Source organism: Crinia signifera, chromosome 2 (assembly GCF_055691185.1).
Source record: "Crinia signifera chromosome 2, ASM5569118v1, whole genome shotgun sequence".
Taxonomy (NCBI): Eukaryota; Metazoa; Chordata; class Amphibia; order Anura; family Myobatrachidae; genus Crinia; species Crinia signifera.
The window spans coordinates 321,932,482-321,945,952 of record NC_139218.1 but is presented as its reverse complement, the minus strand read 5'-3'; the positions used below and the strand labels follow the sequence as shown (position 1 = coordinate 321,945,952).

Here is a 13,471-nt window from a genome sequence, read left to right as displayed (position 1 = left end):
AAGGGCCAGTGAGAGATAGAGAGACTGTACCAGTGAGAAAAAAAAAGAGGAGAGTGCTAGAAAGAGTTGGAGAGAGATGGTGTAGGAAGAGAGAACAAGAGTGTGTCAGGGAGAGAGAAAATCAGGTATAGAGAGACATTGTCAGAGATAACGAGACAGTGTAAGGGATAGAGAGAGAGAAAGACAGTGCCAGGGAGGGAGAGAAGATAGTGAGAGGTAGTGTCAGATAGAAAGAAAGACAATGTCAGAGATACAGACAGTGTTAAAGAGAGATGGAGAGAAACAGTGTTAGATAGAGACAGTGTCAGGGCAAGTGAAAGGAAGACAGAGTGCCAGGAAGAGAAAGCGATAAACAGTGTCAGGGGAAGAAATAGAGAGAGCTAGATAAAGTCAGTGGAAAAGCGAAAGCCAGTGTCAGATCATGAAAGATGGAGAGAGACACTGTCAGAGTGAGAGGCCATGTCACAAGGGTGGTGGGGGAGACAGACAGTGTCAGGGAAAGTGAGAGAGAGAGTTGCAAGATAGCTTCAGTAGCAGGAGAGACAATACCTGAATATAGCAGAGGTCTCTATGGGGACAGGCACTTCCTTCGGACTGGGGCATTAAGGGCCCACTAGGGAACTGATCGCTGCAGAATCTCACTAAAGGGGTGTGGTCAATCACGGGTAGTTCTGGTCATCAAAGTGAGGGGTGTGGCCATCCCACAAAGGACACATATTATGCATTCGCCGATTTGAGTACAATACATACATGTACTGCAGCTCCCATTCATACATACATGTACTGCTGCTCTCATTTGTACATACATGCAGTGATGATCTCCTTCATACATACATGCACTGCCACTCTCATTCATACATACATGCACTGCCGCTCTCATTCATACATGCACTGCCGCTCCCAATCATACATACACTGCCGAACTCATAAATACATACATGCACTGCGGCTCCCATTCATACATACACTGGCGTTCTGATTCATACATACATACATACATACATAGACTCTCTAATTCATACATACATATATGCACTGATGCACTCATTCATACATACACTGCCACTACCATTCATACATATATGCACTGACGCTCTCATTCGTACATACATGCACTGAAGCTCTCATTCATTCATACAGTGCTTCCTTACATATATATATATATACACCCCAATAGTGTTATACAGCGCCCATAGACAATTTAATTGATATAATAATTTCAGTCTTTCCGCTTATAATAAAATATTGTCAACCAAAATTTCTTAAAAATAACACATTTATTATAAAAAACATATAAAAATTAGATGCTCTTTGGAAAAGAAGTGTTCTCTTGAAATTAGAATCACAAGTACCCGACGGTGTGTATTGGACTGAGGATCCCTCTAGTAGGGGGTCTAGTGTTAGTAGCGACCAATTTTACTTAGCGCAAATATCTAGTGATATTGTTTTGTTATATATATATATATATATATATATATATATATATATATATATATATATATACATATATACACATTCCACCCCACCCCTGCACCATGGCAAACTAATGCTGGCCATACATCAGAAAGATCGATCTTAAGATCGATTGCGCTCATGATTGTGTCCAATTTCCCTTGAAATCCCCGGCAGTCCTTGGTGGTTTTGGACACACAATCTACTCCCAATCCATCATATAATCCGTCATACAATCCATCTGCTGCATGATTGTGTACACAAGATGTGCACAAAATCTGCATACAATCCATCATACAGTACAATCAGTCATACAATCCATCTGCTGATGGATTGTATGATTGTGTACATAAGATGTACACACAATCTGCATACAATCCATGTTACAATCAATTGAGATTGTATGATTGGGTACAATATCTTTCTGATGTATGGCCACCTTAAGAGCACTACCTCCTTCTCCCTCAGGGAGTGACTCTAGACAGCCTCATCTGAGGGGAACCAAATGACAGCAAAGGTCATCTTACCACTAGTTGGATAATGGAGCTCCTGCTGCCAGATCATGGTGCCACTACTCCAGCTGCTGCTGCAGGCTCATGGAGCCGCTGGTATGCACATAGGTGCAGCTTGCTGTGAGGGAAGGGGGACTCGTAATCAATCCTTCATATTGGTGCCACCAGGCCTCTAAAAGGGCTGGGCACATATATGGTTACCACCCATCTAGGATTACTCCGGACAATCTGGTAATTAAGACCAGTGGCCGGAGTCCAGAAAGGTGGTTCTTGGACTAGGTGGTACCCCTAGCCCCACAGCAAGTGCACCCCTGCACCCTCTATTACCACATGTGACCATGCACCTTACATACTTAGGCCTCGCCCCCCGTGGCGATACGCAGGCCTGTGTGGACGTGGAGCCAAATGAATTCAATGAAAATTGCACTTTGCATTTGCCATCATCTCACAGGCCCGCAACTGTGGTCCAACGGGGGGGTTCTAGGCACTCAGAACCCCCTGCGTGTACCACTGACACTAATAAATGCTATGGTCTGAGAGAACACACTGCCTAGCGTCTCTCTGCAGACACCTGGGCAGCTACTCTAGACTCCCATTGGCATCAGCACACTGATTACAGGAAGTAAAATCAGTGTTGCTGTATTGTCCATGATGGAGCTGCCGCCTCTGTGCAGGGTCTCTGAGCGACTGCCTGCAGCTGCACTCCTCCTCCACTAACATCATCCCTGATTCCAGGAGGAACTGGAAATCACAGCTCAGGCTGAAACAGCTTGCCGCTTGCAGCCTACAGCCAGCTGGGTCAGGTAATGCAGCAGCTAGTGCTTGATACGGTAACTGACGCCTGGGGATGCAGGCCACACCCTCATGCAAAAGAGGGTGTGGCTACGAATCAGAAGAGCCTACCGGTGGTTTCCCGGATCCCCCGTGGCCCAGTCCAAGCCTGGGCTTAACCCCTTAAATGCCTGCTAATCACGGCACTACACTGCCAGGAGCTAGCCATTCTATCATTCAGCAAGGGATAGGCTTTTGGGCTTTTGAAGGGGCCCTGTCCAAATACTTCTAGAGAGATATTTATCTGCAGCATTTGATAATATTATGCCCCATAACAGTGCCCTAGTTTATTTTATAAACCATAGTGATAACACTTTGTAGAGCTGCCAGTACACATTATGCAACATGGTGCCCCCAATTCACATTATGACATGCTTTATTAATAGACCTTCTTAATGAGAACCCACCCGATTCAAAGGTGGATGCGGAAGCACACACAGCAGTGTCTATTGGTGATCACCTGTCTGCGACTTTATGCAATTGCCTCTTTCTCTAGTGTACATCTATGCGGCCGAATGTGCAGATCTCAGCGACATGCAGTCATACCAATTGGTGCCACCATCAGTCACACCATTGAAACCTGCACCAGCCCTATGGCAAGTACAGTTTCTTAGTCTGACTATGGCCTCCTATGCCTTGGTGTATGGTGGCACCAAACCCACTGTGTTCATTTCTAGCAATGTCCCAGTCATTGTCCCTCACTTTCCCGCAGCATTTCTTATACCTTTCCCTATGGGAGAAATTTACTAAGATGTGTATTCTACTTCACATGTGATGTTGCTATGGGCAACCAATTAGATCCCGTCTACTATATTCTAGAAGGCGCTAAATAATTAAGTAGATTCTGATTGGTTGCCCATAGCAACATCACATGTAAAGTAGAATGCACATCTTAGTAAATGTTCACACATGTGCAGTTGCATAAATATCACTTGACCCTTGCCATCGTGTGTGGCCGCGTGTGGCTCTGAATCTGGCCCTTACGGCACAGTTATCTTATATGTCCAGGTAATACATAACAATGCATTATTATTGCAGCAGTTAATATATTATCTATCGCTATTAGGGATGCAGTCAGGATGCCGGCGTTTACTATACCAATGCTGGCGTTCAGTATACCCAACTGCCATCAGAAGACTGGTGCTGAGCTTCAAAGATTTCAGGATGCCTTCATTGGAAAATACTGACTTTTGGCACACAAACGGTAAGTATGCAGAGATCGCTAGCTAGCGACTGGGGAAGGGGGGGTTAGGCTGCGGGGAGGGTAAGGTTAGGGTTAGGCTGTGGGGTTTAGGTGGTGTGGTAGGGGGTTAGGCTTTAGTACTAGCACAAATGCTTAGGGTCAGGCTGCATGTGTGTGTGTGTGTGGGGGGGGGGATGGGTAGGGTTAGGCCAGGGGTCTTCAACCTTTAAGACAGCGTGGGCCACCTAAAAAAATCCAGTGAAGCCCGAGGGCCACTAAAATCGCCTACGGAATTTCGGACAGCCCCATAGAATCACAGCTCCCCTATAACGTCAGCACAGTCCTTCATAGATAGTTGGCACAGCCGCCCATACTCAGCACATAACCCCCCCCCACACACACACACACACACACACACACCCTAATAGTTATCAGCAGCCAATTTTGGTTCCAGTGCAAACAGTAAAATATGTGGCCCCCCCATATATAATTTGATATTGAATAAATTGCACGCGGTGTAGGCGCGCTCCCAAAAACGGGTGTGACCTAATTATAAGGGGCGTGGTCTAATTATAACGAGTGTGAACTAGCAGGAAACAATTACCTGACACCTCTTTTGCAACCTGCATGACCAGACATTGGTTACCGCAGGAATGGTCGTTGTCCTCACACGCTTAAGTTGACTGAAGGCTGCACAATGACATATAAACATGAAGGCCCACACAGTGAAATAGTATGCCTCACAGATCAAACCCAAACAATGAAAGGCTACTTAAATCAATATACACTGTTACACTGTTTATCCGTAATGCCCATTACACATTGTGCATCACACCATAGTGTCCATTAGACATTATGCCACACACCGTAATACCTGTTGTACATTATGTCATACACCATAATGCCCATTACACATTATGCCGCACCGTGATGCCCATTACACTTTAATCCACACAAAATTATGCCCATTGCACATTATGCCCCACACTGATGCCCATTATGCCACAGACCATAATGCCAGCAGTACTCCTGCTTATACATATGATGCCCCAGCAGTGCCCCTCACCTAATGCCCCAGCAGTGCCCCTCACACAATGCCCCAGCAGTGCCCCTCACACAATGCCCCAGCAGTGCCCCTCACACACAATGCCCCAGCAGTGCCCCTCACACACAATGCCCCAGCAGTGCCCCTCACACACAATGCCCCAGCAGTGCCCCTCACACAATGCTCCAGCAGTGCCCCTCACACAATGCCCCAGCAGTGCCCCTCACACAATGCCCCAGCAGTGCCCCTCACACACAATGCCCCAGCAGTGCCCCTCACACACAATGCCCCAGCAGGGCCCCTCACACACAATGCCCCCAGTAATGCCCCACACACAATGCCCCCAGTAATGCCTGCAGCTTTGCCAGGTCCCCTGCTCCTGCTAGATGTACTCCTCATCCTGCAGCTTTCACGGGTCACCTGCTTCCACCATCCATGCCTCCTCCTGCAGTTTCGCCGGGTCCCCTCCGCCAGCTGTGCCTCCTCCTCCTGCAGTTCCAGTGCCGGGTCCCCTGCTCCCGCCAGCTGCGTCTCCTCCTCCCGCAGCTTCGCCGGGTCCCAACTCCCCAGCTCGTGACCAGACGTGCCTCCTCATCCCTCAGCCGCACTGGATCCACTCCTCTGCCCTGCCTGCAGCCAATGGAAATCGGGTAGGAGGCACCCAAGGGGACTCCATTACACTGCCTCCCTCGGCAGCATTTTCTTTTACTTAAAAAAAAAAAATCCTGTGCATGGCGGGCAGGGGGCCACTGAGATCAGCTCCGCGGGCCACTCGTGGCCCGCGGGCCATGGGTTGCAGACCCCTGGGTTAGGCTGCTACAATGAAGGTTAGGAGAATACAGCAGCATTCTCTTCATATGTAGCCTTACTCTTACATAAAGTATTTTATCGTTCATGGGGGAATAGAAGCCCCGCAGGAAATTTAATAGGATGAGAGAGTCAGAAAGTGAGAGATTTGGTAAGAAATATCCAGGTTATTTAAAGGAGCAATCATTTACACTGCAAAACCAATTTTATTTTGCAGTGTAAATGATTGCCCCTTTAAATAACCTGGAGATTTCTTACCAAATCTCTCACTTTCTGAATCTCTCATCCCATTAAATTGCACCCCATATGTCCAGCACAAATGTGACTGAACATAAAAATAACATTATTTCATAGTTAATAAGCTGCAAAAACACCACCATGCATTGCTCAAGTACTGTAGATACAAGTAATGTAATCTCAGTGGTGGGGAGATTTAGCATAGCTTGTTGAGAGCTGCAGTGGAGACTGGAGAGAGCCACTGTCATTTTTCAAACAGCCAGAAAACGGTTATAAAGAGTTCACCAGTTTGGACTTTACTTCTTAACTTTATCTCTCTCCAAGCTATGATACCTCTCCCCCTTTAACTCATATCTTCATAAATTCTGGTTATTTTTGTATGTTCAGTATAATATATGCTGCATACACTGCTGGAATACCCCCTCTGATCCCGCAGTGCTGCCAGGTTGGGAGCTAGAAGCCAGCAAATGGCTTGCAGCGAGCAGAAATGATGGGAGGATTCCCCAGCAGCCAAATCTCCCCAGTCAGCATATAGCCGTCATCACAGTAACACACTGACTGCTGCCTCTTCCTGGATAGTACAAAGATCAGACACGTACAGTCAGTGAGCAGGGGAGTCCTCAGGCTACTCCACATATGTGTGTGTGCTGGGGGAGAGGCCGAGCTCAAGGAGGGTGTGAGCTTACTGGAGAGTCTCCAGCTCCTCTGACTCAAACCTGTTTTAATCTTCTCGCAGCCTCTCAGAGAAATGCAAGCACTATTGTTACACTGGTAAAGTTTCACTTCCTGGCTCGACTTCATCGCTGCAATATTACTTTTATTCACCGCCCACTTCTCTCACTCCTTGCTGCTCTTTTTATCTTTCTTTTGCTTTGCTGCCACATCCTGCCTGCAAAAAAAAAAAGAGATAGAAGACAGAAGACAGTTGTTGCAGGGTACAGACCCCCCTAAGTGCTTGGAGTCAGGTAAATGAGGATCTATGTAAAACGTGCTTGTTGTGTTGTACATGTGTCTGTTCTGTAGCCGCAGACCATCATTAAAATGGAATTTAGCCAAAATCATGATATGTCTGTGCTGTGTCACTGACAGAGGGGCGGTGGTGGTATCCCTGTGGCTGGCAGGGCAATTGTTAATCTAATTGTGCATTCATTGCAGACATCTGGTTTAACCAGGCTACTCATAAACACTGCTCAAGAAGGACTCCGTATATACTGCATGGGGACATGTATGCATTGTAGATGTTTATTTAATGCATCATTCTGAAGTCAGTATTTCATTATTCATGTATGTGTTAGGTATGTGAGTTTGCACATATGAAGTTCCTGCATAATTTCCATTTGAGCAGATTTGTGTGGTTCACAGATGACCTGTGCTCTCCAGCTCAGCTGATAGGCACAACAAACACCAGCATGCCCTGTCAGAAGAGGTTGTCCAGTCAGTGATATATGCAAATGACATGTCCTAAAGTTAGCATGCTCAAATGTTCTTACCTATTGGGCTAATTGCACTTTGACAACTATTGTTTAGATTAGTGTTAAATGACTTGATTTATCACATTACTGTATATGGACCAGCTATTACTGAAGGAGAACAGTTGTGCTATTCCGTGATTGATTGCATGATTTAGAAGTTTATAATCTTTGCATTTCCTAAAGCTTTCACGATTTTACCATGTAGTGCAGGAAGCATAATGCAGTGAGATGGTTCATGCAGAATGGAAGTCGGGCTGTCAGGGTAGAGTGCCAGCTACGGTGCCAACTTCCTTTATGCTTTATAGATCTCTACCTGTGCGAGGATGAAGCCAGCCTATGAGGGCATATAGAGCATAATGAGCACACAGTGATAGAAAATCTTTGTTCGTCCAATTGATCAAAATAGTCTGTGACAGCTTATGCCACATATACAGTATCGGTCCCTTCTGCCACTGATATCGGTGGCAGTGGGGACCTGGCAGAGTGCTGGCATAGGCAAGTGCATACAGACAGTTACTGATGCCGGTGTGGGTGAGAGAGGACGGGTGATGGGGGGCATACACACTAGATATCATTTAGAAGGGCCCTTCTGAGTGATCTGTTACTATCTCATCTAGTGTGTATGGGGCTCATCCACCTACTGACAATGGCTGACAGCAGTAATGGTGGCCATACACTGCTCTGACTTCTTGGAGTAGTGTATGACGGTCTTTTCACATGCGATTTATCATATGTGACCCTGTTCCCGCCGACAGGAGAGGGCCAAATCCGGAGATTATATGTGCAGCACATTGATCTCTGGATCCGAACCGGTGTGCATAGGGCCGTGCATCAGATTGGATGAAAACAAGCTAAATCGGACCTGTATATGCCTAAAGTAGGGATGGCCATCATTGCCGTTGCCATCGATGGTGTATAAATATGCAATGGATGTCCATCGATGTTTTTACATATCAATGGTCATCCATTTGCTTTGAAAGATTGGCCTGTGGGCCAATCAAAATATGGGGGCGGGGATTCACGGGTATTGGGGGCAGAGCTATGCTCCATATCCTGGCTCCTTAATGAAAGAAGAATGAAACTATTCAGTTAAGATTGACATCGATGGCGAGAGACCATATGGTTCTCCCCCATCGATGTAAAAACTATTTGACATCGGCCATAAACCATTGATGATTTCTAATCACATGGCTTTTCATGGTGGAATATAGTTTGTACTTTTGCCAAATACTTGTATGGAGTGCTGGTCTTTCGGTCTAAGAAAGAACATGCTTCATTTTACTAATAAAGCATTTTTCCAGTTAGCACCACAGTGAAAATAAAATTTCAGGTGACTTGAGGACAGCAGCAATACTTGTACTGTCGCTGTGCGTGATACATAGGTGTCGGGCAGGAACAGTGACAGAATCAGGAGGGGTGCTTTGATAAATCAACCCATTTAATGTTATATGTTAGGTATACAGTATTGCTGGGGAAACCCCCTCCCATGGTATACAAGGTTATATGTACAGTAGTAAAGCAGTACATTGATTTCAGGGAATCTGGTGACAAATTCTATTTATCATGTAGTTGGATAATAAAATAAATCAGCCTAATGCTCCTAATTATTCCCTGTTACCGTTTACAGAGATACTGGCATCTCCTCACTGCTCAAATCACGTATCCTGCACATAACCTTGTGCCAGTTCTCCAAGCACTGTAATGTAATACATCATGCTGCAGCGCTTTTCCTGATAATATGCCTGCAGTGTGACAAGGGTATCTCATCTGTAGGTGTGCTTCCTGCAGTCACACAAGCCCTGTGAGTTCTGTAATCCCCTTTTCTCCTAAAATGGTTGTCAGTGTGTATTCGCAGGCTCATAATCATGTAAGCTCTTTTTTCCTTTTTTTGTGTTTATTTTTAGTTGTCGTTTTAGTGTTACCATGCAAATATTTTTGTACCTTTTTATCTGTAATTACAAAGGGGGTATTTAATTATCTCCAAATATTTTTTACTATGTTTCGCAAACACTTTTTTTGGGGGGGGGTTGGGGGGTGGTCCAATTAGGTCACCCGTTTAAAAAAAAAAAATCTCTAAAACACACTGGTTCAATGAAACTTGTGTGTTAATGCCCACTGCCATTGGATAGCCCCCAGTGATGCAATTATCACCCAAAGCACCTTGGTGCATTTGCACACATTCGAGTTCAGTAGGGACAGTTGTACATATGCCTGCCTGTGTCACAGACGTATTTGACTGTTAAATTATGTTCAAACTGAACACATAGGGGAACACAGTAGCATGTACAATGAAAAATATGTTTTGAACTACATTAACTGTTAGAATTCAGCTGTCCCCATTATCATCAATGTGGACTGTGATCTGACACCTATGTACCTTACCCCTTAACATCAGGAATTTTGTAACACATCGCTTTACTAAGTTAAATTTTTTGTTTATTTATGTATGTTTGTCAACCCTTGCCACATATTTTTACTTTAACTGAATAAAAGTTATATTTTAATCAACTAATCTATCATTGAAACTATAAGAGTGCCCCAACAAAAGAGTCCTCTTTCTCTCCAAACCAATTGTTCTGTTATATTCGGACTCTTGGGAGCACCACCAACTTGAACACTGACCCCCATAAGTCTAATATTGTTGGTTCAGGCTACTCAGGCCGCACCCTCCACAACAAGTGTCCGCTCACTCTGCAGCTGAATTTAAGGTGTAGGTAGACTCTGTACGGAGTTCCCATTCTTGTTTGCTACACCTATGTACCAAAAGCAGATATTCAGGGTGAAATCTGATAGGATGAGAGATTCAGAAAGTGAGAGATTTGGTAAGAAATCTCCAGGTTTTTTAAAGCGGCAATCATTTACACGGCAAAACCAGTTTCATTTTGAAGTGTAAATGATTGCCGCTTTAAAAAACAAAACAAAAAAAAACTGGAGATTTATTACCAAATCTCTCACTTTCCTCAATCTCTAATCCTATTTAATGTCTCCCTCAGCTGGGGCACACATACAGATTTATCTGTCCAATCTATCTGGTGGGAAGAAAAACCTCGAAATATATGGGAGCAAAAGGCAATCAAACATTTGCTCCCAAATGCTGGAAAACAGACATTGGTCAGTCAGACAAATTGTTTAAATCAATCTGATACAACAAATTTTTCCAAGCAATTGTTTGTGCCTGTTTAAGAGCAAATGTTGATTGTAATTTGCTCATATACATTTCCAAATTTTTGTTCCCACCAGATAGATTGGACAAATCTTTGTGTGTGTGTGTGTGTGTACATAGCTTTATTCGCAAGAGAGAGATCTGCTGATTCAATACTTGCAGCCTCCATCCAGCAGGCGAAACTGAAACTGTGTGCATACACCGCGTCTCACACAATTGTGAAAGGGTAAGCTAGCTACACACTGAGTGTATTATGATATTTCCGGCCGATCAGCAATGTCATATCGCTTAATGTGTATGGTGATATGCGGGTGCAGTAACTAGCAAAGCCACCCGGTCGTCCCTGCTGACAACAGGCCATAATGCAAGTAACTGTCACTTGTTCAGTGAAGGAAAGAGCAATACAGTATGTCATTGCAACCCTCATTACATTGTTCACTGTGTACCCACATATTGGCTGGGGACACATTGTCCCATGTCCCAGTGTATACCCAGCTGTAGTGTTTCCATTTGAAACTAGATAACATGTAGCTATTATTATTAGTGGTGTGGCTAGAGGTAGCTGCCTACCTCTTACACTACCATTTATAGCCTCTCCACTACTGGGATCTTGCACTACTGGTTTGTCCATTGTTCCCAAACACCATCATTACAGTCCAGGTTTTAAGTAAATACATGCTTGAGCACAGGTGTCTAATACCTCTGTCAATTTGACTTAAACATTTGGACTCAAGCATGTATATCTCTTTGAGAAACGCTGGTTTAGGATAGTATTCAATGCCGCTCGCCGCGGCCGGCGAGGGGGTTAAACACCCCCTTTTACGCCCTCGCCAGTCACTCACCCTATTCAACGTTCTGGGGGAATCTTCGCCGTCAAAGGACAGCGAGGATTCCCCCAAACAGCGAGACCCACGGCTAATGCAGCAAACCCGCTGCATTAGTCGTGGGTCTCGCTGTTTGGGGGAATCCTCGCCGTCCTTTGACGGCGAGGAATCCCCCGGAACATTGAATAGGGTGAGCGGCCGGCGAGGGCATAAAACAGCGAGGATAGCTGGTTTTCTGCGAGTCTCGCTGCTTCTGCAGCCGCATATGCCGATTCCCCCTCGCTCAAAAAACGGAGCGAGGGGGAATTGGCGTATGAGGGGGGTGAGTTGAATACGGATGGGGCAAGCGGTGATAGCGAGCAGGAAGCCCTGCTTGCTGTCACCGCTGGCCCATGGCATTGAATAGACCCCTTAGTGTAGCCTTGCGGTCTTAAATTACCTAATTATCACTGGAATCACTGCATCTAATATCTGTAATATCCCATTTACACAACTGTTTTATTTTCCTATGTACAGGCATTAACCCAAGTTTTGGGATGTCCTTCCCCATTGGATGCTGGCTACCCATTCAGATTACAGGTTAGCCCTGTACTGTACATGAGGGTGAAGGGAACACCACATTGTATAAGGTGTGAGTCCCAGTATAAATTCCCCTAAAGGAAGAGTATGACTGTGTTATAGAAACCTGCTGGAGATTCCAGTTTCCTAAGCCTGATCTTTCTGTTTGAGCTTATAGTCTTGTTACTTTGCCTCAAGTAGGCAGAACAAGAGGTTGACAAATTAAATGTGCCACAACCCTGTTCAGATGGTAGACGTAATGTCACCAACATTATGTAAATATTAAATGAAATGTTATGTCAATGTTGGCTGTTGACGACTGACAAATATAAGATTGAGTCAGTGATAAATAAGCCCAGTAGAATGCAATGGCCTTAGTAAAGTTTCAGCCTGCTAAAGAGGAATACAGAAAATAGTGCTAAGGTGTTCCAGTATGCATAACTAGTACTTCCCTCAGAATACTGGCAGCTCGAATTCCAATGTCAATATACTGACCATCGGTATCCCGTCTGTTTGCAAGTCATGCCACACCCTTCCATCTTGCCCCCACTCCTCCTTTCCTTTCTCGACTCCTCCTTCTCCTCTTTTCTAATCTCTATCTCCCCACTCCTCATCCTTTTTCATCTTTGTCCCTCACTCCTCCTTTACCTTCTTTCTCCCCCACTCTTCCTCCTTTCCCATCACTCCTCCTCCTTTCCCTTCTTTCACCTCTACCCCTCTTTCTTTCTCTTCTCATTGTCTCTGCCTCTATTTTTTTCCTTCCTTATCCCCACCCCTCTCATTTCTCTTCTTTCTCCTCCTCCCCTCTCATTTCATTTTTATCCCCCCCAATCCTCCTCCTTTGCCTTCATTCTCCTCTCTCCTCCTTTCCTCTCTCTTTCTCAACCACTCCTCCTCTTTGCTAATCTCCTTCTCCCTTTCTCATCTTTGTCCTCACTCCTCATCCTTTCCCTTCATTCTCCCTTCATGTTTTGGTTGCCGCCTGGGCACTGGGTGGAACTACAGGAGGCAGGGAACTGGAGGTCAGGTGTGAGCCTGTAGCTGGGACCACTGGTTAGGACGGCCACAGCGATCCCTACACTGACTCTATTGAGTACCCCGGGCAGATGACAAACCCCTGCGGGTACTAGGCTTCACCTGTGGCCGCCGCGTTCGAAGGAGCTAGTTAGGTCTGCTCCAATGCAGCCAGGTCTTATGGATGGACAAAAGGTGAGAGATCGTCAGGGGTAACTCAAGAGGATGATCTTACTAACGGGCCTGACTAAAAGATACCCCTATCTGCCGGCACCTGGCCAATGACGGGAATGCGACCGAGTCGCAGGCACAAGAGACAGAGTACGGGGAATCTCCACACAACAAAGTGACAAGGCTAGGAGGCGAATCCCCA

The 13,471-nt window shown here is 45.3% G+C and overlaps 1 protein-coding gene across 1 annotated transcript in view; it reads left to right on the top strand.

Annotated features, from left to right (window-relative positions):
- The first annotated feature begins 6,624 nt into the window (after nucleotides 1–6,624).
- The window catches only part of DGKA (diacylglycerol kinase alpha), a 155,086-nt gene continuing 148,239 nt past the window's right edge, over nucleotides 6,625–13,471 (top strand). The window contains exon 1 of the mRNA XM_083169190.1: nucleotides 6,625–7,032. The gene's annotated coding sequence lies outside the window, so the exon portion shown is untranslated. The remainder of the gene's footprint in view (nucleotides 7,033–13,471) is intronic.